The following is a 25,730-nucleotide window of genomic DNA, read 5'->3' on the forward strand; positions in this document are numbered from 1 at the left end:
ACTACGTGACCAAGTTTTAAAGCTCCAGTCTCAGAAAACCGGTTTTAATATAATTGAATTTCTTTTGGAGGAGATTGTAAGAAGGGATGAGATTGTGAATCAGAACTTTGAAAAATTTAAGCAGGAAATTAAAGAATTAGTGCAATTAAAGTTTGATATTTTGAATCGAAAGATTATTAAAATGGCTAATGATCTTGTAGGATTTATGACTAAGTTGGATGAAAATACTAACTTATTAGAGTCTAAAGTGGAAGAAATTGAGGACAATTTGGATAATAAAATACAAAAAATTGAAAATGATTTGACAAATACTCAAGACAATAGCTCAGAAGAAAAATCTAAAATGGAGGTTGAACAAAAGTCTTGTAATGTAGAAAATTTACAACAACGGATTGAAAGAGAGGTCTTAATGATGCATTATAATTTTACAGAATATGCGATCAGACTCAGAGGTTTACAGGAAAATAACAGAGATGATTTAAGGAAAATATCTTCTAAAATTCTGGCTGGGATTTTAAAGGTTCAACCTGGGGAAGTGTTTTGTAGGATTGATAGAGTGTACAGAATAAACTCCTGGATTGCAAAGCAAAGGCAATTGCCTAGAGATGTGGTGATTTATTTTACAGACAAGGAAATTAGGAATAAAATTGTGCAAAATTCCTTCAATTCTACTTTGCAATTGTATGGAAGGAAGATATGGATCTACAAAGAGCTTCCCCCCAAGATGTTAATGGAAAGGAAGAAATTTGGTTTTCTGGTGACTGAGTTAAAATACAGAAATATTCCATTTAGGTGGAATGCTCCAGTTGGCATAATATTGAGATATCAAGGAGAAAGATACCAATTAGATACTGTTGAAAAAGCGGAAGAATTTTATCAAAAAATTTTGAAAATAAACTTAACATCTATAGGCACAATACAGGATAAGCAGAAGGAGTTGGAAATAAAGGGAAAACATCGAATTACAGAGGTTGTGGTAGACAAACTGTCTTTGGATTCTCTTGATACTACAGCTGGATTATCTACAAATATGAGAGAAGCGGCATCTGATTTCAACGTGATGATCCAACAAGATCAGTTTATAAAGCAGAATGAAAACCGATCAGTTGATATGCAACTTGTAGAAAGGAAAACAGGATGGAAATCAAACCCACAAAAAGAAAAGAAAAAAAGAAATAGGTCTCATAAAAACAGAAATTTCTAAACTAAGCAACGGTGAAGCCAGTGATTTTAAAAAAAATGAATGAATATGTGAAAAGATAGTGGAGGCGAAGTATTGGTTAATATCATCCTGAGGACAGTGACAGACCTCTGCAATGCCGTAATTTTGGGATGTGAAAAGAGCCTTAATCTGTTGGATTTGAATTATCTATTTTGGATTTCTTTTCTTGTACTGATAAATATATTATAATTATTCTGAGCTACAAGGCAAGAGAGTTACGTTGGGGCATGCAGAAGATCTGGTTGTTACCCATTACGATGATGGGAATTAATAATCCTGATGAAAGCCACAATTACAACTATATGGAATACAATTATAATGTCACTCGGGTGGTTGTTTTTATTTTTATATATATATGAGGATATTCATTACTGATGGGGGCAGATGAAGACTGAAGACTTTGAACAAACTGTTGCACCAGGATGCTATGTTACCCAATTATGGATGGGGGACTCAACAATCTAGTGGAAAGACATCAAAGAAGATATTATATGGATTATAAATTTAAAGTTATTGTCTTTTTTTTTTAAATAACGGAATATATGTATATATATATATATATATTAGTAGAGTGGGCAGATATTAAGAATTGAATTGTTGTGTATGGTAATTTTGTAGGAAAGTGGGTGGAAATATGTTAGTCTACTGATGGATTAGCTTAAGAAAAGGGATGTTTAAGTGATATATTTAGGGTAGTGGAGGAAATGGACAGAGTTGAATAAATGTTAAATTAGGACTTATGTGGAAGGCTGCTTTGAAATGTTATATTAATATACACAAAGAATAAATGTTAAAGTAGGATTTATTATACAGTCTTAAAGTGGAAGGTTGTTTTGAAATGTTGTAACAATACATAGATATAAGTTTTGGGGAGGACAAAAAGGGTAGATTATTGCTAAATTGGGGGTTATAATAATATTATGCTAAACTAGAAGTTATCATACAATGTTATAGCAGACTGCTTTTTTTTTTTTTTTTTTTTTTTTGAAATGTATGGTAAAAGGGGAAAGTAATAATATTAATAATATTTTTAGTAAGTAAGGGTCAGTATATAGAGGAGAGAGTAAGGCGATGGTAAAATATTATGTAATCTGTTATGAATTAGGTTTTTGGTGTGAAGAAGTCACGGGGGGATGGGTGGCGAGGGGGGGTTAGGGAGGAGGGGGGGAAGGAAAAAAGGGGAAAAATTTGTATTTGAAAACTTTTTCAAAAAACAGGGAGGGGAAGGCACGCCCCCCCTTCCCCCCTCTGGCCTCACCTCCTCAATTCATTTTGGTTGCACGGCAAGCAACCAGAGGAAATGGCGGGACCAGCTGCATATGTATGTAAGTAGTTGGTGGGGGGGTTATTTTGCAGGAGTGGCTTATATTATTGCATGCGCTGAAAAGCCCAATTGGGCTTATTATCCAGACATGTCTTATTTTCAGGGAAACATAGTAATAAATTACAATTATGACCCTCTGAGAAAGCAACATAAGATCATAAATAGTTTTAAAAAATAATTTTATTAAGATTTAGAAAGAGTCCAGAGTTGCCTTATAGGAGAGATGGCCAGCATAAAATTTTTATCAATAAATGAAACAGAAATAAAAGAAAAGAAAGAATAGAAAGGAATTTACCACGCTCATGTGAACAAGTATAAACAATTTCATAATCTCTTCACCCCCACTAATTAATTAAAATAAAACCTTTCATCCCATAATCCATCTCATAGTAATAAATAAATCAAATAAATAGTATCTTCTTCTTATCCAATTGTCAGTAACAAGTCCATACTGAGCTCTAAAATATTAAAATTAATTAACCACCATTAAAACTCAATTGTCCGTATCTTGAGTCTTAGCTACAGGCAAAACCCCATTTAAAAGGCATAAAAGGCCCCAATCTTCTAGTATATATGAAAAAACAAAGGCTAAAATTTAACATAACAAAACCTTTTCTACTTTTTTTTTCAAAAATAAAACACTCTAATGCATAAGCCATTTTGAATGGAATGCCAACCATTACAGAGATAACTGCCCAAATAGCAGCATATCCCTTTCAGATAATCACTCCATATCTCAACTTTAAACTGTTCACAATACAAATTCCAATATCCTAATGTAAAACAGATTTAAACCTAACAAATAGAACTAGTTACTCCTTTGAAGAAAAAAAATCACACAATTAGATGCTAAGCATTTAGATACTAAACAATTAGGACAGAGAAAATAGCTGTGAACCAAAAAAATAATAATAATACCAAATATGCACAACCAACATTTGTCCAATCAAAATATAATTAAACTCAAAAAGAACCACACAGAACAAAAAACATTTCCATTTTAACCATGGTCATAAAAGTCATTTTTTAATCTTCCTTTTTTTAAAACACAGAACAGTCTTTCCCTGTAATCCATTCCAGTAGTTGTTGAACCTTGCTATGTTTTTTCCCCCTATACATTAAGCAGTCTCTTTTGTAAATCCAACAAAAAAGAATTATGCCTTTTTTTTCTATTTCCTTCCTTATTTTTAAAATTTCATACACTATTTTCTTTGCATTTAACGGCAAATTCTTTCCCAAGCTTTCATTCATATTTTCTTCTAGTGGAATTTGTTGTGTATCTTGTTCTATGCAATTCTGTTTTAAGGACAAACTGTTCCTAGAAAGATCCAACCTATCTGCCATAATTGATTCAAAGCCATGACACTTTGGAGTCCTTGGAGATGTTGTTCAAAGATATCACTAAATGCCATGCTAATTTATTTCACACAAACATGTATTTATTCTTTAAAAAGTATTTCCAAATCTTGATTTTCAAAATTCAACACCCCAATGTCTTTTGAACCCTTAATCTTTTAAAAACATTTAGTGGCCAAAACCTTACCTAATTTTTTGCTGTTTGTTCTAAATTCTTAAACGTTATAATAAAAATATATATTCACTTTCTTATATTATAGTTTGAAGCAGTGGTGGAATTCAAATTTTTTTACTACCAGTTCTGTGAGCGTGGCTTGGTGGGCGTGGCAGGGGAAAGATATTGCAAAATCCCCATTCCCTCCCCACTCCTGGGGAAAGGATATTGCAAAAACTCCATTCCCACCCCACCAGAAGTGGTATTTGCCGGTTCTCTGAACTACTCAAAATTTCCGCTACCAGTTCTCCAGAACCTGTCAGCAGAACCTGCTGAATAGCACCCCTGGTTTGAAGGCTTATACTCATCAGGTATTTCAAATGTTGCCCCTTTGAAGGTATCTAAAACCTTTGCAGCAGTTAATAAGTGATTTCAAAAGGTAGTTATGCCCAAACTTAGTGTCCTTTGAAAGGTTTAACTTGTGGTTAGGACAATTATGTTAAATTTCCCAGTCTTCAGGTCCCCCCCCCCCAAAAAAAAAATCATCAGATATCACTGTCTATTTGTGAGGAAAATGAATGACCCTTACGAGAAATAGTTTAAGAAATTTTGCATCTTTCTTTTTTATACAGAGAAGTTCAAAGGAGCCAATCTACCCTTTAGAAAGATGATGATATACCCCAAGAGACTAAAAGTGTCTGATATCACCAACTATAATAGATGTACTGTGAGTATTGAGAATTTGTGTCTCATCTGAAAAAGAGATTTTTTTTCTTTTTTGAGCAAGTAAACCATTTGGTATTTTAATACATTTGATACTCAAATAAAATGGCTGCCACCATTAATATGGTCAACCCAAAATACATATTTACCACATGTCAGAAATTGTCTCCCTTTATACTATGTAATATCCCAAAGTGCTCTCTATCAGCTTGGCTTTGCTTTGTATTTTCTAGGCAGATGGGCACGCTTCCAAATAAAACACAGATTTACAGCCTATCATTTTAATTTTCCAAGAGTATAATTTTATTCTCAGTTTATAGGATATAGATCTCAAATGCTTTCTTAGAAAGAAAGATAAGTTCTGAAGCTACTCTACATCATGCTAATTTCCTTCTCCCCCCCCCCCCCCGCACCCAATGAACAGTAGATAAAAAGATCAGGTGGGATTAGAAGCTGTGGATGCCACCTGAGATGTTACTTGGAACATTACATTTCTGAACATCTTATCCGTGAACCAGCAGATAGACAAAAGAAAACTTTCAGAAAACTGGAAAATAAATTTGTGAAAATGTGTCAGAGTCAAAAGTGAGCTAGACCTTAACTAAGGAGAAGCATCATTCTTAGCATGCATTTTACCAGGACATATTTAAATAAGAGTTTATGTATGAACTGACCTGCAAGGAAATGCAATGGAATGAAGTGAGACAGATTTCTTTCTGTGTAATCAACAAACTAGGGAAGGAATCATGCTTCAAATATTCAACTTTTTTCAGGGTTAAGAGTTGCAATTGAAATAAGAAATGCAATTAAGAAAAAATTAAGGAAGGAAGTGAGGAGATATTTAAACTTGAATGGACTTTCATCTTTTTGAGAAATTAATACTGCAAATCCATTCTTCCTTTGTTAATTCCTTCCTTTGTTCATTTTTTCTTCTTTCTCTTTCTCTCTCTCTCTCTTACATCATACAATTCCTAAAGCATGCCCAGTCCATTTTTATGTACTACCACATTTATTTAAAAATGCAGCTGGACACATTTTGGGCAGCTGATCTTGAACGATTGAAAAAGAGTGCTAAATGGTTTCTCAAAAGATTATAGCAAGAATTAGAAAAGGAAGATAAATGCTATTTTATTTACATAATTTGTATAATCTCATTAACAATCTCCTCTGGGTGGTTCACAATTCAGAAACCATAAAAACAATTTAAAAAGCTCTAAAAGTCAGCCAATTAAAGCAGTTACAGTACACAACAGAATAAATAAAGCCAGGAACAGCAAAATATGAAGATTGCAAGGCCAAAAGAAATAAAGATGTCAAGTAATATTAAAATATCCAGGAAAGCAATATCTAGATATGATCTAGAAAGCAATTTATCATAAGAGAATGAAGGAAATACTCCAGAGAGAACATTCCACAATGGAGACACCTATTCCTTGACAGTTTCCTTGAAAGTTCCTTTCTTTTAGGTTTTATAACCTTATACTAATTGTAAATCATCAGCTTGTTTGCCATCACAAGGGTCAAATGGAAATGTGTGGGGAATTTAAGACAAACAGCTCTAACAAATAGCTGTAGCAAAATACATAAACAAATATTTCTTCCCCCAGCATTTCTGTGCAATTATTTTTGAAATTGTATTCCCACAAGACTGAATGTCTCTAAATGAGGGAAACCTTATAGTAAGAGTGAATAACAATTAAGGACTGCACCAGAGATGCTTATGGATAAAAAACCTTGATTATACTGGCAGGATAGAATGTCTTAATATACAGTAAATTATTTTTGGATGGGTGTGGGTGGTGGCATGGTATGCTAAATAAAATGGCCAGTACTCTTAGCTTTTACAGCTTCTTCAGAAAATAGATGATTGCTATGAAAAATGACAATTACTTGTTCTGGCAGTCTGTGTATATGAATGTATGCATGCCTAATGTACAGGCAAGCCCTGTACCTACGTCTGAATTAAATTCCAATTTGTATATAAGTCAGAACTTGTGCTTACAAATGGCAGCCTGGCTCCAAAATTGGCAGATGGCATTCTCCTTCCTTGAGCTGTTGAACTGCTAAAGTTGTGCAATGTTTTCAGGACCTGCTGGAAACCACCCAAAACAGGTTGTATTTCAAAAACACATAGCTTCAGTGGTTTATAAAAAATATTGTACAGTTTCAGTAGTCCATTGGCTGGGGGAAGCAGAATGCCATTCACCATTTTTTAGTAATAGGCAGCCAGTACATAAGTATGGGTTATTTGTAAATTGAACGTTCTTAACCCAAGGACAACTTGTAATGGAGAAACAAACAAACAAATAAACACAAACAAACAAATAAACTCCTAGAGGTTGGATGTACGCCTTTTAAATATTAAAGATCATAATAGACCTACATTTCCTAGTGTCTCCCAAACAGGGAGCATACAAATGCTTTTATACATAAGTACAAGAAAAAAACAAACATCAAATAGGTTGTAAAAAAGAGTATCCTAGTACAGAGATACTAATTCTTTCAGAATCTTATTTGAAAGGATGATTTGTCTGACATATGTTAAGATGCCAACATACACAATGAAACATTACATATTATGCATATATGCCAGAAAAACCAACATTTATCTTGTTTGTAAAAATTGCTTCACAATTATAGCTGGAAAGTTATATTGTGCCTTCTTTCTTCATTTCTTTATGATGGAATTATTTTTTATTATTTTTTATTTTTATTTATTTTATTTCATCAAGCATGTATTTTATGACAGATACAAGTGTAAACATAATTATAAATACATGAAAAGGATATGAATAAAAGAAAACATTAGTACAGGGATGGTAGGCATGCTGGTGCGCTTATGCATGCTCCTTACAGATCTCTTATGAATTGGGTGAGGTCTACAGTAGACAGTCTAAGGTTAAAGTTTTGGGGATTTGGGGAAGAAACCACAGAGTCAGGTAGTGCATTCCAGGCATTGACAACTCTGTTACTGAAGACGCATTTTCTGCAGTCTAGTTTGGATCGGTTTACCATGAGTTTGTATCTATTGTGTGCTCTTGCATTGTTTTGGTTGAAGCTGAAGTATTCATTGGCTGGTAGGACATTGTAGCAGATAATTTTATGTGCTATGCTTAGGTCAGACCGAAGACGGCAAATTTCTAAGCTGTCTAAGCCCAAATTTTTCGAGTCTAGTTGCATAAGGTATTTTGTTGCAAGCAGAGTAGTGGAGGACTCTTCTTGTGAAATATCTCTGGACTTGTTTGATTGTATTAATGTCTGATATGTAGTGCGGGTTCCAGACAGATGAGCTGTATTCAAGAATTGGTCTGGCAAAAGTTTTGTAAGCCCTAGTTTGCAGTTCAATATTACGAGAGAAGAAGCTACGCAAGAGTAGGTTAACAACTCTTAATGCTTTTTTAGCAATGCTGTTACAGTGAGCTCTGGCATGTAGATCATTTGAGATGAGTACTCCAAGGTCTTTGACAGAGTGAGGGTCGTCTCTTAGGTTGTATCCGTCCAGCTTGTATTTTGTGTTCTGTTTTTTTTGCCAATGTGTAAGACAGAGCATTTGTTGGTTGAGATTTGGAGTTGTCAATTGTTTGACCATTCTGACACATAATCAAGGTCTTTTTGTAGAGTAGCAGCATTGTCAGTGGTGTTGAATAGTTTTACATCATTCACAAAGAGAATGCAGTTGCTTATAATATGATCGCAAAGTCATTTATATATATAGAGAGAGTGTGGGTCCTAAAACGCTGCCTTGGGGGGACACCACTGTTAACAGATGCAGGGTTAGATAAGGCGTTCCCTATTTTGACTACTTGCTGCCTGTTTGATAGGAACACATATCCAGAATCCGGAAATGCCATAAGATTTTAGTTTTAGAAGTAGCTTGTCATGTACCACTGAATCAAAGGCTTTACAGAAGTCTATATAAATCTTTGATTTACTCAGGTCGACTTTTGAGGTCCATATGTTTTTGCAGTGTAATAGTTGCAGATTGCAGGACATTTTTTTTCTAAAACCAAATTGCTTGTTAGAGAGTAGGTTGTTAGTCTCTAAGTAGATTGGTTTATGATTGATTCCATGACTTTGCAGGTGACACAACATAATGAGATTGGTCTGTAATTATCAACTAGAGTGGGGTAACCTTTTTTGAAGATAGGGATGATTGTGGCAAGTGACCATAAATTAGGTAAGGAGCTGGTTCTGAAAGATATTTTGTAGATTATGCTATGTGGTTCTGCTATGGTGGTTGAGTGCTTCTTTAGGAAGTAGGCTTTAGGAAACAGTAATTAGGAAGTAATTTCAAAAGTAGAATTACTTTTGAAATTATACATTGTGACATACACAGCATTAGGATATCCAGAAGATATATGGAATTCCAAACCCATTTGGAGAACTAGTGGTAGTAGTGCTATATGCTGTATATACTACACAGTGTAGTGTATACCCTAAAAAGTATATAACCCTTTGCTGTTATCTGGTTGATTTAGCCTTTTGCTGTTATCTGGTAGCCCATATGTAATAGCTCATAGTAAGTCAAAGAAACTCCTTTCCAAAGCAACATAGGTGATAATGATGAACCCAACTCTTTAATCCCTCCAGGTGCTGCATGGTTGCTACAGAAACAAAGACAACCAAGATGCTGCTTCATCTGAAATTGATTTGTAGTAGAAATTTGTCTCTAAAACTCTCATTACATTTGAGTTATATACATCAGTGATTTTAGGCCTACTGCAAAATTAGCTGCTCTTCAGCCAGTATGTGAAGTCCTTTCTCATCTATAGTAAGATCCAGATGAAGTGAATGTAGTGCTATCATCAACTGATATCTCAAATCCTTGTTCACCACTATTTCAATGAAACAGAGACTTGGGTTTGCCAAGAAAGATATTTTGGTATTCAATGACATATTAAGCAATAGAATCTTTCCAATCTAACTGCACAACATCTAATGATGTCATTAGATGACATCTAATGACCAGCATATGGTCATTGTTTCTTCTTTTGAGACAAATGAAACAGTTTTTGAGCCCCAGAATAAGTAATTCCTTCACTCCTATGGTACCCCCATCAGTATATCATGTGCAACTACTCTCAAAAGTAAAGAGAGTTTAATTTTGTTTTCTGTACTGTACCACAACAAAAGTAGACTTCATTTTTCCCTCTAGAAATGAACAACATAAGGGAGCAAGAAGATATATTCTGGGATGCCACCTGGGGCCTGACCTACACTTGACAATTGTTCCTTTTAATTTAATATTATTATATCACCAGCAACATCTAGTGAAAAGTACTGAGATCTCCTATCAATATATAGCCCCACTTATTCATATCCACAAGCATATCCTAAGATATATGACATAATTCATACATTATTGTGCTAATTATGTTTTTAAAAATTCTACCAGTTGACACTGATGAAACTCAGTGAGGAACTCATTCAGAAGTATACCAGTAGTTGCATTTTACAAAATGTGAAATGTAAGACTCTTTAGATTCTTTAATAAGAAATAATTCTTCCCAAATAAGATTTAATAAGTGACTAACATACTATGGATGTAAATCATAGCAAGATAAAAACAAGACAGATGACTTAGATTTAAAGTAATAACTTCAGGACTATCAATGATGAATGTGCTTTCCAACATATTTTGGAAAAAAATATCTAAACCTAGGAAAATCACTTTAGTATGGAATGTTAGGTATTTCACCTCTGAATAATAATAACATGGGGTTTTTAAATGCTTTGGAATGTAGTCTAAACTACAGGTTCAGACTAATTAAAACAGGTCTGACTTATTCAGAAGTCTTCATTCTCAGTTACTTGTTCATGTTATTTAAGACAATATTCTAAAAACAATAGTATTTTAACTACTGTTTCTTAAACTTGGCAACTTTAAGATGTGTGGACTTCAACTTCTAGAATTCCTTGCCTGAGAAATTTTGGGAATTTTAAAGCCCCACTGATTCTAACATTTATATCAATGTAAATACAGCATTGTGAATCATTGTAAAGAAAAAGATAGAATTGCAAGAACTACAAGGGAATTTATTTGTTAAGTGCACATGTGAAGATATTTGGCAGCATCCTAATTGAAGAAAAAGAGGAAGCAACAATAAGCAAAACATGGTAAACAGTGTTGTTTTATACTTGGCAGGAGAGATGCAGACCAGAACTCTGTTCTGTACAGATCATTGCGAATGGAATACATGTGGGAAAGAAAGCTTATTCTATACTTGCTTAGAAAAAGTGATAAATGATAACATGAAGTGGCTTTATTTCATCATTTTAACTACCACACCATAATAGAAATAATAGTTCTGCAATATTTGGCTATAGGCTGGCTGTCCCTGGGTTGTTAGGCTCAGATCATGTTTTAATTTTAATTTTGCATGGAAAGATGGATGGACTTGATAATCTAAATGAGCCCATCCAATTTTATGGTTTTATAATTCTATTATAAATACTAACCACCATATATGCATTTGGATAACTTGATGGATAGATGTTCATCCATGTTAATGTGAATATACTGTAGATAACCAGCTAGTTATAGTTCCTACAAATGTAACTAATGACCAAAGAGTAAAAGAGAATGAAATGTTGAGATGTTTTAAAGTTAATGCTTAATTACAATTTTAATGTAACATTGTTAATGAAGTAACTCTTGGTTGACATGTTGCTTTTGTATTATTTGAAACAACTTGAAATAAATCAATGAATATTTTCAAAACAATAGTTCAATTAGTACCAGAAATGAAGAGGGCAAAAGGCAGGCCTACTGTGATCTTATTGCTAGGAGCCTGAGTGGCGTAGGAGGCTAATGCCTCCTAAGGCAGCATTTAACATCCAGCTGCCTGCAATTACTGCGAGTTCAATTCTCACCAGGCTCAAGGTCGACTCAGCCTTCCATCCTTTCTAAGGTGGGTAAATTGAGACCCAGTTTGTGGGGGCAATAAGCTGACTTTGTATAAATATACAAAAGTATGAAGGCAATTGCTTAACGCATTGTAAGCCGCCCTGAGTCTCTGGAGAAGGGCGGCATATAAATCAAATTAAAAAATAAAAATAAAAATTGCTAAGTCCAACAGAAGACTAACTGTGGTTTGTGAACCAATTTTCAAAATTAGCCCAATGTATATGAAAAAGTATGGCTTTTATAAAGGACAAACACTGTTTGATATGACACTGCTGAACTCTGATGAAAAATTAATTAAGAAGGTATATAACTTTTTGATAAATTTAAAAACACAATGGTACAATGGAGAAAAACTTTGGCTATAACATAGAATTAGAGAAATGGCAAAATTTATGGGAAAGGATTATAGATTAACAATGGCAATTTCTCATAAAGAAAACCTTTGTAAAATGTTTTATAGTTGGCATTTACTACCTGCTAGGTTAGCTAAAATGTTTGAAAATATGTCTAGCAAATGTTGGAAAATGTAATCAAAAGTCGGGCACATTTTATCATATGTGGTGGACTTGTGCTAAAAAAAAGGGGGAGGGGTAAAAATACATAGGTGGCTAGAAAAAAGATAATAGGGAAACATATAGATTTTAAACTTGAACTGTTTTTATTAGGGATGATATCAGAAAAAAATGATAAGAAAAGTATGTATTTAGTATTACATGTTTTAACAGCAGCAAGGATTATCTTCGCACAATATTGGAAAGATGAAGAAACACAGAAAGAGGAAAGATAACTAAGAAGTTACTAGACTGTGCAGAAATGGACAGACTTACATTGAAAATCAAACAGAAAGAAGACACAGAATATTATTATAAACTTGGAACTTATTTTACCAGTGGTTGGAAAAAAAGGTGGAGAGTAAGAATGGCATTTATATTGTTAAGCAAATTAAGTACTCAGACAACACGATGTCTATTAAGCTGTAAGAAATGAAATTAATAGAAAATTAATAAAATTTATTTTAAAAAAGTATCCCAATGTACATTACATGAGGTGTTGTGGCCCGCCAGTGGCCTGCGCAGATTGTGGCTGATCCCGACAAGGAAGAGGCTGCTGTGGTGTCATGCCAGCAGCCTGTGCAGCCGGCGCTCACATCGGACAGCGAAGAGGCTGAAGAGGATGTGGTGCCAGAGTCAGAGATTTAGCCAGGGCCTTCAGAACCTCCAGAGGGTCCTTCAAGTGGAGATAGCAAAGTGAAGGAGCCTCTCCTCAATGCTTGAGCACGCAGGGCTGCCAAAAGGCAGGAATGGCTACTCAGGAGGAGGAGGTCTCCTCGAGAGTAAGGCTTGAGGATAATTGGCCACTCCCTTCACTATTTAAGTCACACACCGTTAGTAAATTTCTGGCTAGAAACAATTTGTAATTATCATCAGAGCATTTTTGGAAAAGTCTTATCTTGCTTTCTGGGCTGGTTGCCAACCTTTGCTGGACTTTGGTTTGTTCTTGCTACTTAATAAATTTGATAAGGACCGCTGGTGTGTGTCTATATTCTCGGGAATCTGGAGCTGGGGCAGAATATGAGGTGACAACATCTGCAAGCAGATAATCAGTGCTATGTGTGAAACAATCAAACTGAACTCTATTTCAAGTATTTTTAAAAAAATTCATGTTGCCCCATGATGGAGATCCATGAGCTAAAAGTTGAATATCATCTTTCAAATAATGCATTTATAAGGCCAACATAGGTCACTGAATATAATGATAAAATAATCATCCATTATATAGGAAGATTTGAGAATCATTGAGTTGGACAGCTTTGGTTTAAAGGCAAAACTGAACAAACATTTACTGAGCATTTGAAGGTAAGAAAAAGACACTGTGTAAAGTAATCAGTTGAACTTCAAGAATTGGAATGGATGAAAGAGAAAGAGAGATCATCAATAATGTGTAGATGTGAACAAGGTGGATGAAAAGAAGAAAAATATCTATGCTGGCATCAAAATTTCAAGCAAAATACAATGATAGGCTCAAAATTCCTTTTACTCACTACTGAGTTGCTCTGCCAGCATATACATACTTGATAGATTCATCCAAGCAACTTCCAGCTGTAACAACATGCTACTTTGATCACCTGACTTTCTGAACTGGACAGCTATATGTCTACGCTTCTGCTGAAGCATGGAAAAGGATATGTGGCTTAGGAAAAAGAAATAACGAGAGAGAGAGGGGGGAGGGAGGGAAGGAGAGAGGGAGGGAGGGAGGGAGGGAGAGAGAGAGAGAGAGAGAGAGAGAGAGAGAGAGAGAGAGTGCTATAGCCATTAAACAAACCAACTGCAGCTAATATATATCACAAAGATTAGTTCCTTTGCTGACTCTCATTAAAAGGCTAACGACTAGTGGACATGCACTAAAAGAACTATAATTGAACTCTTGCACAAATGGGTACTCTGCAGAAACAGCAGGAAAAGCAATTGTGAAGCCAGCTGCCCTCCTTATAATTCATACAAACTAGGCACTAGATTAGATTTTTTTTCCCTTGACCAAACTGCATTCTGTGGTGCAACATTAATCCTTGCGTCTATTTTGATAATGGACAACAGTGTGAATGTGTAAAATATGACACACCATGGGATAAAAGTTTAAATTCTGTGAAAGGGGCAGAGAATAGCAAAAAGCTGGAGTTTTATGTGAGAGCGAATAGTTTAAAACGTACTCTAACCATTTTTGGTAAGCCCCTCTAAGTTTCAGGAGGCTTTATAATGTATAAAGCATTGCAGAAGATTGCATTGAGGATGAGGGAAGAGCAGAACTAAGCAGCAACATTCTTCTCTCATACTAACTTGGAGAATATCCATTATATACCTCATGACAAAAGAAACAAAAGGCAAATTGAAAAAGGGTGGGAGAGTCTGCAAAGGAATGTTGCATTTATCTTTCTAATCTCTTGTTAGACAATTGAATGGCTTTCAGAATGCTTCTTCTATGTTTTGTTTTCCCCAGCAATTTATGGCCTAATTAGTAATTATCCTTCGTTGCTCTTACATAGCCTTCCATTCTTGCCAGATTTTTTCCCCCAAGACTCATATTAGAATATTCATATTAGAAAGATTCTTTATAATTCACTCTATCCACCAAGCACAGAGTCCCAATTGACCTATGAGGGTGCACGCATATAGAAAAATGAGACTCCATGCTTGGTGACTAGAAGGCATCAGAAAGAATCCATCTTCTCAGATTAGGGAGTTTGAGAAATGAAAGATTTGAAGTATGTGCCATCTGAGAGAGCATTTTTTTCCAAGAAAGATTAATTTCATCACCAACCTGCAGAATTGTAGGAGTGTGCAAGTCTCTCTCTGTATGAATGGAAACATGCTAAGAAAAAACTATGCACAAAGAACAGAAAGAGTTTAAACGGTACAGTATGTGTTTATTAATAAAGGCAATTAATACATAGAAAAGGAAAATGTGTTTGTCTGACTGAGGCAAAGAAGGAAAGGACAGTCTTATTTGCTCAGCTCCCTCCACTTCACCATAAATGATTCTAATGATGTAATTGTGTATAACATAATGACACTGTCATTGTTTTCATTGTTTTTTGATACCATTATCACTCGTTGTTAATTGTAACTATCCTCCCCCGTGCTAGCCTGAGACATGATTGGAATATAAATCCACAAGTATTTATCCCACAAATTGCTGGGAAAGAACCTTGACTGAGAGGCCTAGAGAACAGTAGAGGCAACGCTGAGCTTGATCTGACTGAATCAAAAGAGAATTTCCTACGTCTAAATAATCTCCTAAATTACCAGAAAAGATTTGAACGTCTGTGCTCATGAACATTCCCTGAAATAGCTTCTCTTGTACACTAGAATGAGATTAAGCTAAGGATCTTTTGCTTATCAGCATTGAAGAACACAGCGTTCATTTGTATGTCTACATTCAAGCTTTTTGGCTTAATCGGTATGCTCTTTCCAAAGTTCAAAGTGATCTCGTGCTCCTGGAAGCACGAAGCCGAAGACACCAGCCTGAAGATGACGAATGAGACTTCGTTGAAACGTTGCCAAGAAACCTCCAATTTTACGCGGGAGAAAACCCGAATAACCAAAGACCTACATACAAACACCCGCGAAAACCTCAGAAAACACACACACACACACACACACACACACACACATATATACAATATTTATATTTGTTTTCCATATGTTGTAATATATGCCTTCATAGTACTATTGATGTATCATTTTGCTGCCTTTATTTTCAGTTTTATGGTATTTGAGGTTTTGCATTGAATAAGGAGTTACGCACTAGGAAGGATCTGATGTAGTTTCTATTTTATGAATTTCAGCAGATAATTAAGAAGAGATTCATGTGACGTTTTGTGATGTTTTTCCCGTTCGCAGAGCTGGGTGGGCATGGCCTGCACATGATGTATCTGGCCCGCGGGCTGCCAGTTTGACACCCCTGTTCTAAGACCACATACAATCATTGGTGAAACCATAGTGTCTTCTGAAAATAAAATAGCTACTCATCTTATTCTACTTAGTTGGACTGTGATTTAATTCATGCTATTTGGGTCTACAATTGTATTACTATAAACTCCAGAGAAAAATCCTATGACTTTTATGCTAGTAGTAAGCTTGCAGTAAATCAGTATTAAGTCAGTTACATGATCAAAACCTGTTTTTTTTTGGCATTCTGTTGAAAAATTTCCTTACAAGGCATGATATTTTATTTATTGATTGATTGATTTTGAACATTTTTGAACCAGCCCATCTCCCTCAGATATAGTGTTCAAAATGCAGTTGAAAGCTCTTGCTAATTATGAATTATTTTACAACAAAATTATTTTGTTTGTTAAATTAGGTTAATCCTACATTTCTATCTACAAAAATGTTTCCACACAAAAATGTTTCCACAAAGAGACATAAAGTAAGTGAAATAAAAGCCTATTATAAAACACAAAGACACAAAATTTGAGACTTAAAGACACACACACAAAAAAAAACCCCCTATAACTGCAATTATTCAAAATATAGAATAACAAAAATCTCTCCAGCTCAATCCAAACTAGAATAACATTCAGTCAACATGCCAGGAGAATATTGTGTTCCAAGTTCCAAAGGGAATTTCCTTGTTTTTTCTTGTGATCAAGAGAACTTAATCTTCACATTAACCTTTGTTCTTTCCCAGATAATGGTGGAACAAAAAGCAGTGCTTCCACTGAATTGAGCATACTGAATTTGGACATATAGAAGGCATTGTCCATTAGGCATTCAAAGTCCAAAATGTTCACCATGGCATATTTTTAAGTCTAATCAAAATCATTCTGAAGCTGCAAATGTATTCAAAGATCATGTGAATTCTCCTTTCAAATCATATGCAGCAAACTGGAAAAGTCTGCAGCTCACTTTAGAATTGCATATGATATAGGACTTCAAATATGCAGCTTCAGTTTCAGAGCAAAAGAAAACATTCTTTGTGTTCTTTATTCAACAATTCTTTTTGATATAGGAACTTTTTTATTCATAGCAAGTTTTGACATAGGATGTTTCCCAAATAAACAACAACAAAAACCTCTTTTGTGTATATTTAGCAAATACCTGCTCCATAATGACTATACTGTATGAATTTGCTAGAGAGGTGTCCTTCAACAATTGTGTTGAAGTGTGCTTTGTTTACAACATTTGTAAGAAATTCAATACAGCATTTTTTTAAAAAAAAAAAATCAGAATCATCTTGGAATATGCTTGCCTCAATATAGCCAGATATCTTAACAATTGTAGAAGGATTTGAATTTGATTTTCTGATATCGACATATAAAATGTGATAACTATTATGTCACAAACAGGCTTGGTTCACAGATTATGCTAAAGCATAATAATAATAATAATAATAATAATAATAATAATAATAATAATAATAATAATAATAATAATAATAATAATAATAATAATTTTATTTCTATACCGCCCTTCTCCCGAAGGACTCAGGGCGGTATACAGCCAATTTAAAAACACAGGACACAACAATGACTAAAAATTAAAATAATTAAATAGATTTGGCCAATTTAAAACCCCAAAAATTTAAAATACCCCAATTTAAAATTATTATGTTGATAGCCCTGCCTGGCGGAACAACAGGGTCTTCAGTGCGCAGCGAAACACCCGGAGGTCGGAGATCTTACGTATTTCCGGGGGCAGTTCATTCCACAGGGCTGGGGCTCCCACAGAGAAGGCCCTCCCCCTGGGTGTCGCCAGCCGACATAACTTGGCTGATGCCACCCTGAGGAGACCCTCTCTGTGGGAACGGACTGATCAGTGGGAGGCTATTGGTGGCAGAAGATGGTCTCGAAGGTACCCGGGTCCTATGCCATGGAGCACTTTAAAGGTGGTAACCAACACCTTGAATCGCACCCGGAAGACCATAATTTTGTTTTGTTCCTATATAGCAATATGTACAAATCAGGCCATTATGATTGGTAGATTATGATTTGTAGCTAATTTGTTAGCTTGTAAATTGGGCTTTTGGTGTTAAAGTAGTATCTTCAACATACAAATATTCATTTATCAAAAACTTTTGTTCTGTAGCTGAAAAAATAAACATCCCTAATAACCATGATTCCTTTAAAATTAAAAATTCTGTGATAACATAATTTAAACTTTTGAATAAGTTCTATTAATACGGAATATCAACATTAACAGTAAACTTTTTTTTACCAATTTTGTATTTTTATTATTACTTTTTAGATATTTTTAAAGTGGGGAAAAATAAGACCAATACATTGCTTAAGAGAAATATCTGGAACAAATGTAGAACAGTCTAAATTCAACATGGTATTGATTTTATCACTTCAGTCAATTGTTTCAGGCTCCTGGTTTTTTTTGTTGTTGTTTTGGTTTGGTTTTTTTGATTTACATTTTTGGTTTGAAGAATGTTAACAAGCTGAGCTCTCAAAATGTTTTTAGTTAAGCACTTTCTCAGGAACAAGCATAGCAGACAGATCTTCCATTTAATTTCCTTATATGTTTTTTTTTATTAAAAAGTTTTAAAAAGTTTTACAAATGTTTTCCCATCCCACCTCCCACCTCCCTCCCCAACCCTCCCCCCCCCGACTTCCCAGAGCAAAATACAGGGTATAGCATTTAACAATCATATACTAACATATGTTAACTATCTATAAACTCCTATCTCCCTCTTGTACTTTTAACTCCCCTTTTACATGACTAAATTTGAAACTTTTTAATCCGATATTTGTTCTGAATATAGTCAATCCATCTTCTCCATTCCAAAATATATCTTATATAATTTCCTTATATGTTAATCACAGTAGAACTTCTGACATTTTCCCAATATTTTAGGAGACTTGTGGAGATGAGAAGTTCTTTTCAGTTCTAACCACTGATTATTCTATTTAGTGGAAATTTCATTATCCCAGATGTTAGGAAGATGGGTATCAGATGTATTTAACCAAAGGGGGTGGGGATATACATTTTCAGTATTGACTGATGTTTTTGAATGGTAATGATTCTACAGTATGTGATTTTTTAAAAAAATATGTCTGTTTTAAGTAAGCATTTTAAAAATATTATTTAAAAGAATACACTTTAAACAGAAAAAAAGAAAAGCTGTATGCACAAACCAATATGCTGCAAGGATTATTTTCAAATGATTACCATGTGTATTTTTTCCATTTTATTTCATGAAATATTACATTTCAGTCATTTAAAAAATAGTACAAGCATACAATTTTTGAAACTACTGTACAGCAAGAAAAATCTATGCATCCAATTGTTATAATATGATTGAAGAATTAAAAGGACCTTGGAGATTTAAGTTCTAAATGCATTGTTTGAAATAACATTTGGCTCAATTTCCCTACAGATCACTATACCTGGCTTTTCATAATTATTAGTATGCATACAATTGCCTAGGGTAAAACTTTGTGGTGAACTAGTTGTACAAGGATAAAGATAGAAATATAGCTTCTAGTTTACTAAAGTTAAGTGAATTAATGCATATCTTATTTTCATATGTAAATGTTTGAAAGATTAATATATTAGAACTTTTTAAATTGTCGTGGCCACCTCAAAACTCCAATTATCCCTGTGATAATTCCTTTAAACAATTGGAAGGGGACCCAGTTTAATCCTTTCCTTGGCTATGGATATCAAACTTTATCGTGGGAAGAACTGCTTCTATTTCTTCTTACCTTACTCACACAGTGAACTTCATAACTCAAAGTAAGATACAGAAGCAAGTTGAACTGATCATCCATGTTTTCTTTCCTGTGTTGACAAAAGTAAACTCCCACCTATATATAATGGCTTATTGAATAAATCCACTGTAAATGATTTGGATTTAGACTTTTTTTTTATATGATGAAAAAAAATAGAACTCAAACTCAAAGGCAGATTTCCATGCCAATCTTCAGGACAAAATTATGAAATTAAAATGAAATATTTTGGAAATATTCATGTACAATAAAATTATCAATGGTACATCTCTTTTTTTCCCCAGTAAAAAAGAGCAAATGAAACATAGCTTCTGAAGTTTTCCTTCTTTCTTGCTCATCAACACTAGTATTTCCTGTTTCAGCAACTGGCAAAATTTAACTTAGTATTCAGCTACTCGATGTCTGAGGCAGAAAGAGATTGTTTTGTTTAGATATTTTGCAAGATATTTTTTCACATCTTACATCCAGAAGGCATGGAAGCATTGATAGTAGAAATGAAGGGCAAGAAGGTCCTGATAAAATTTCATGGGCTTCCAATTATCCATTAATCAGGAATGATAATAAAGATCACAGGGTAGCTGGAAATAAATCAAAAGTCCCAAAAGTATTCTCTGTATAACTTTCCAGTTGAAACACTGAGATTAAATATGTTTTGTATTACCTTCTAGCATCTGTGGCTGGACATTACATGGGTTCTGCACAATCCTGCAAATAGATCGCATTTATATTTGGTTAGAGAAAGTTGCTCCCCTGCCTTTTATTTTGGCAATTTTGCTACCCATGGTGAATTTCCTGCTTCATAGAAAACTGGACATAAAGCCTGCAAAAAATATTTTTCACTCCTATCCAGTCTTCCAACTGATGTGTGTGTTTGTATATGTGTAGAGTTAGTCTTCAATTTACAACCATTCATTTAGTGACTGTTTGAACCTACAATGATACTGAAAAAAGTGATTCATGACCATTTTTTTTAACACTTAGACTGTTGCAGAGGTGGTATTCAGCAGGTTCTGGAGAACCGGCAGCTGAAATTTTGAGTAGTTCAGTAAATACCACCTCTGACTGGCCCCGCCCCCATCTATTCTCTGTTTCCCGAGCCTCAGCTGACCGGGAGGAAATGGGGATTTTGCAGTAACCTTCTCCTGGAGTGGGGAAGAAATGGAGATTTTACAGTATCCTTCCCCTGCCACGCTCATCAATCCCCACCCACCAATCCCTGGCCACCAAGCCATGCCACACCCACCAAGCATGCCATACCCACCAAGCCATGCCCACAGAACTGGTAGTAAAAAAATTTGAATCCCACCACTGGACTGTGGAGCATCCCCATGGTCATGTGATCAAATTTGGGCATTTGGCAATGTCATGGTTTATGTAATCACCCATTGTAAGCTCCTGACAAGCAAAGTCAATGGTGGAAGTCAGATTCACTTAACAACTGCATGATTCATTTAACATTTGCAATAATTCACTTAACAACTGGGGCAAAAAGGTTATAAAATAGGGTGCAATTCACTTAACAACTGTCCTTTTTAGCAATAGAAATGGGCTCAATTGTGGTCATAAGGACTAGTTGTACGCTAATATAATCTACATTTGAGATAAAATAAAAGCCAAGTATTCTATACAACCTGACAAAATCATATTAATTCTTGTTAGAGGCCATTAAAAGCCTTTATACTTTGGGGGAGAAAACAGTAACATAACTCTGAGAAAAAAAAAACATGGATATGTGAATGGATTTGTGATTCTCCTGTCCCTCTCCCCCATATTTTGTTTTTATTACATTATATTAAAAAAGAAAGAAAGAAACCTGCTTAAACTGAGGGATAATTTGACTTGGTTGTCTTATTGTCATTCTAAATAGGCAGTTTAATCCACATAAACCACAGTGCTCAGCTGGAACTGCTATTCAACATTTTCAACTGCCAGTTTAAATTCTCCAAACACACAGAAAAAATACTTTACCCACACTAAAAAGTTTTCTTCTTTTTTATTATAATAACCGAAAAGGTTATTCTAGGATATGTGGTTATTGTAAACTAATTCAACCCTGGACTTTAGTACTTTATAATAATCTTATCCATGACAACCACTCCCTTAATTTGAAATGGTTTATAGTTTAAATAATGAAAAACACACTAGGTCGCAGAAGACTAACATCAAAAACGTCACTCTGGTTAATCGATTTAAAGGGTTTCCTTTCCTTGGTGTGCCTCATTTTATTTTTAAAGTCTGCTACATAGCCTTCTGTCTTCAAATGAAGCTGTTTACAATAGAAACTTTCTTCCCCCTTAATTAATTTCATTTTTATCCTTTTTGTTTTTGATGTCCCCAAAACATACAAGTGGATGTTTGATTATTCATCTTATCTTTCTGTTCTTAATCACTTTAATGGGAATTTGTCCTCTGTTTTGTTCCTCAATAGAAAAGAGTATCTTGATAGCACAATATGCCTTAAACCAAATTAGCAATTATAAATTATTACAGATTTAGGCCTTCAATACTATTTGTCTTAGGTAAGTGAAGCCTGTTTGAACTTGGTCAGATTTCTCAGTAAACCTGCTTAATATATATAACTCACATATCCAGGTGATATGCAATAACTATAAAATGTCATATTGATGGAACTATACTGTGCTAACTTTTTTCTTATTTTTTTTTCTTCTTTTGCGAAACCTTCCTTGTTTAAATTGCTTAAATTTTAGTTACATTCAGTAGATGGCTTTATTGGTTTAAGGTGGCAAAGCTTACTTTATATTACCTTCTAACATAACTATCATTTGGCATTCTCCAAAGCTGCCCAGGTTCTCAAACTGTGAAAGTCTCACAGGAAGAATCTTCTGAGTTTTCTCTTGAATAAAGTATGGGGAAAAAGAGAAATTGGACAGATGACTGAACAATGATAAAGTCTCCACTTAACTTTTAATGAAAGTAAGTGCAAGGACACTTGGGTTTAAGACTTAGATTTAAGTTAGAAAGAAGCAGAAGAAAATTTTATAACAACATTGGAAACAAAAATGCAGTCAGAACTCTTGGGGACCAGAAGACATTACTAACAGGAGTGAAAACAGTCTGCTTTATTGTGAAAGTCAGTAGTTAAATTTGAACATATTTTCTTATGTACTTTATATAACACTTTATCATTCTTAAAAATTGATAAGGAGCATATTTGCTTGTCAGTCACTAATACCCAATAAGGAAGGTGGGGGGAGAAGGCAATGAAGTGGGGCAGTGGTGAAATGTAAAATTTGTTACTACCGGTTCTTTGGGTGTGGCTTGGGAGGGGTAATATGACTGAGTGGACGTGGCTAACTTTTTAAAAAAAAAACTTTTTAAACCATTTTTTCTATAACCTCTTCGGCCAAAGAGGTTGTAAAAAAATGATTTTAAAAGCCTCTGACGATCCTAGCTAACTTGCCTGATCGGCAGAGGCTTTTCTTTTCTTTTTTAAAGCCTCTGACGATCCCAGCTGAGAAGTGAAGATCAAGTAAACATTTTTGATATAAGTTATCAATTCCAACTCTATGCAAATAAATAAATACAATATTTTACAAATATTTACAAAAAGAAATACAATAGTTACACTTGAAGAATGCTGGGATTAAGGATTGTGATCGTATCTTCTCAACTACAGGTAGTCCTTGACTTACAACAGTTCGTTAATGACTGTTCAAAGTTACAACGGCACTGGAAAAAGTAATTTATGATCCTTTTTTTCCACACTTGCCACTGTTGCAGCACCTCCATGATCACATGATCAAAATTCAAACACTTAGCAACTGAATCATATTTATGGTGGTTGCGGTTTCCGGGGGTCATGTGAACACATTTTTTGACCTTCTGACAAGAAAAGTCAATAGGGAAGCCAGGTTCACTTAACAACCATATTACTAACTTAACAATGCAGTGATTCATTTAATAACTCTGGCAAGAAAGGTTGTAAAATGGGACAAAATTCACTTAACAAATGTTTCACTTAGCAACAAAAAAAAATGGGCTCAATTGTGGTCGTACATCAAGGACCACTGTACTGTGAAGAGATATTTCAGTAAGACTGCCATTTGTTATGAGATTAACAGAATATAAGAGTTGGAAGGGGCCTTGGAGGTCTTCTAGTTTAGCCCTTGCTTGATTAAGTGCAAAATTAAGTGTGGCATTTTGGGGGCAATGAGATCTAATGAACTAAATTAATTCTGAGTTTGGTCTGACGTAGCGCCTTGGATTTTAACAGACTTACTTTTGCAAGCCTGTTGAATTCAACATGACATGATAAAAATTGAATTAATTTTCAGGAGCTGAAAAGTACAGCACTGAAACTCTTCACAAAGTATTTCCAAAACTAAGATTAACCTGTTTTGTGGCAAAAATGGGAGTAAAATAAGAATTCAGCCTTTCTTTGATAACTTGGAACAAATCTGATTATTTCAAGCCCAAAGTAAAATATATCTTTATTATTTATTATAGAGATGTATCAGCTAAATATAGAATTCAGAGGTACATTTGGCATTCTAGTAAATTTCAGTGCTCAAAGGGTTACTTCACATTAATTCCAGATAAAGCTCTCCACAAAGAGGAGGATATTTGATTTGTATGGCTTTAAAGTTTTAACAGATGAGCCTATCCCTGTGAGACCACAGACCATTTACCATCACTAGATTGATTTCTTTCTGTGCTAAAGGCTTGATGATAGTTTTCAGCATAGTTCATTTTAAGCAGAGTGATACCTCAAATATACATTAACTAAAGAGTCTTTAGAGGCTGAATTAAAGAGATGAAACTCTGGCAGCAGGGGAATAGCAGCATTTAATAAGTAAAGAAACAAAACGATGTCTTGATAAGTTTAATATAAATAAAACCAGACATTATAATGAATACAAAGCTCAAAGTAAACAAACTCATGTTTCGTACTGCAAAATAGATATAAGGATTTGAGCTTTGATTAGTTAAAATAAATAGATTGAACAAGCAGCCTGTTTCTTTTTGCCTCCATTTTATTCAATTTCTTTTTAATTATTTTATTGCTTCGGTAGACAGCAGAAAAACAAAATAAAAATATGCAAAAAGAAAAACAGCAAGAAAGCAGAACTATGTTTCTGAATTGCAGCTTTTAAACAAAGCATTAAGGTTTGATCACATGGTATAATATTGATTGCTCTTTCTGTTATATCAATAAAGAGCCTTTCATAAGCAAATAATAACTATGTCATCAGTGCAAGACGTGGGTGGCACTGTTTTTCAATTGTAAAAGAGTCTCTCTCTCTTTTTTTTTTTTTGCAGTATTCCATTCTAGATAAATCCATTGTTCTTCATACAGCTATCTAAATTCACATCCTTAAAATATATTACTGTTCCCAAAAACAAATAAATAAATGTATCAATGTCAAATCAAACCAGAATGATATATCATATCATTAAATGTTTATGATGCAAATGTATCTTCAAGAAAAATGAAATTGACAGTCAAATATTTTTACACATTTCTGTGTAAAATCTGTAGTAAGCATGAAAAACAATATTTTGTTGAATTAGTTTCACTTGGAGTATGTAAGAAATAAGATTATTCTAAGATTATTATCATTCCAATGATTATTCCACTTAGCCAGTAGCAATAGCAATAGCAATAGCACTTAGATTTATATACCAGTTCACAATGCTTTACAGCCCTCTCTAAGCGGTTTACACAGTCAGCATATTGCCCCCAACAATCTGGATCCTCATTTTACCCACCTTGGAAGTATGGAAGGCTGAGTCAGCCTTCAGCCTGGTGAGATTCGATCTGCCAAACTGCTGGCAGCCAGTGATCAGCAGAAG

Source organism: Pituophis catenifer, unplaced genomic scaffold, assembly GCF_029215685.1.
Source record: "Pituophis catenifer annectens isolate HBS135680 unplaced genomic scaffold, rPitCat1.0.hap2 SCAF_2, whole genome shotgun sequence".
Lineage (NCBI taxonomy): Eukaryota > Metazoa > Chordata > Lepidosauria > Squamata > Colubridae > Pituophis > Pituophis catenifer.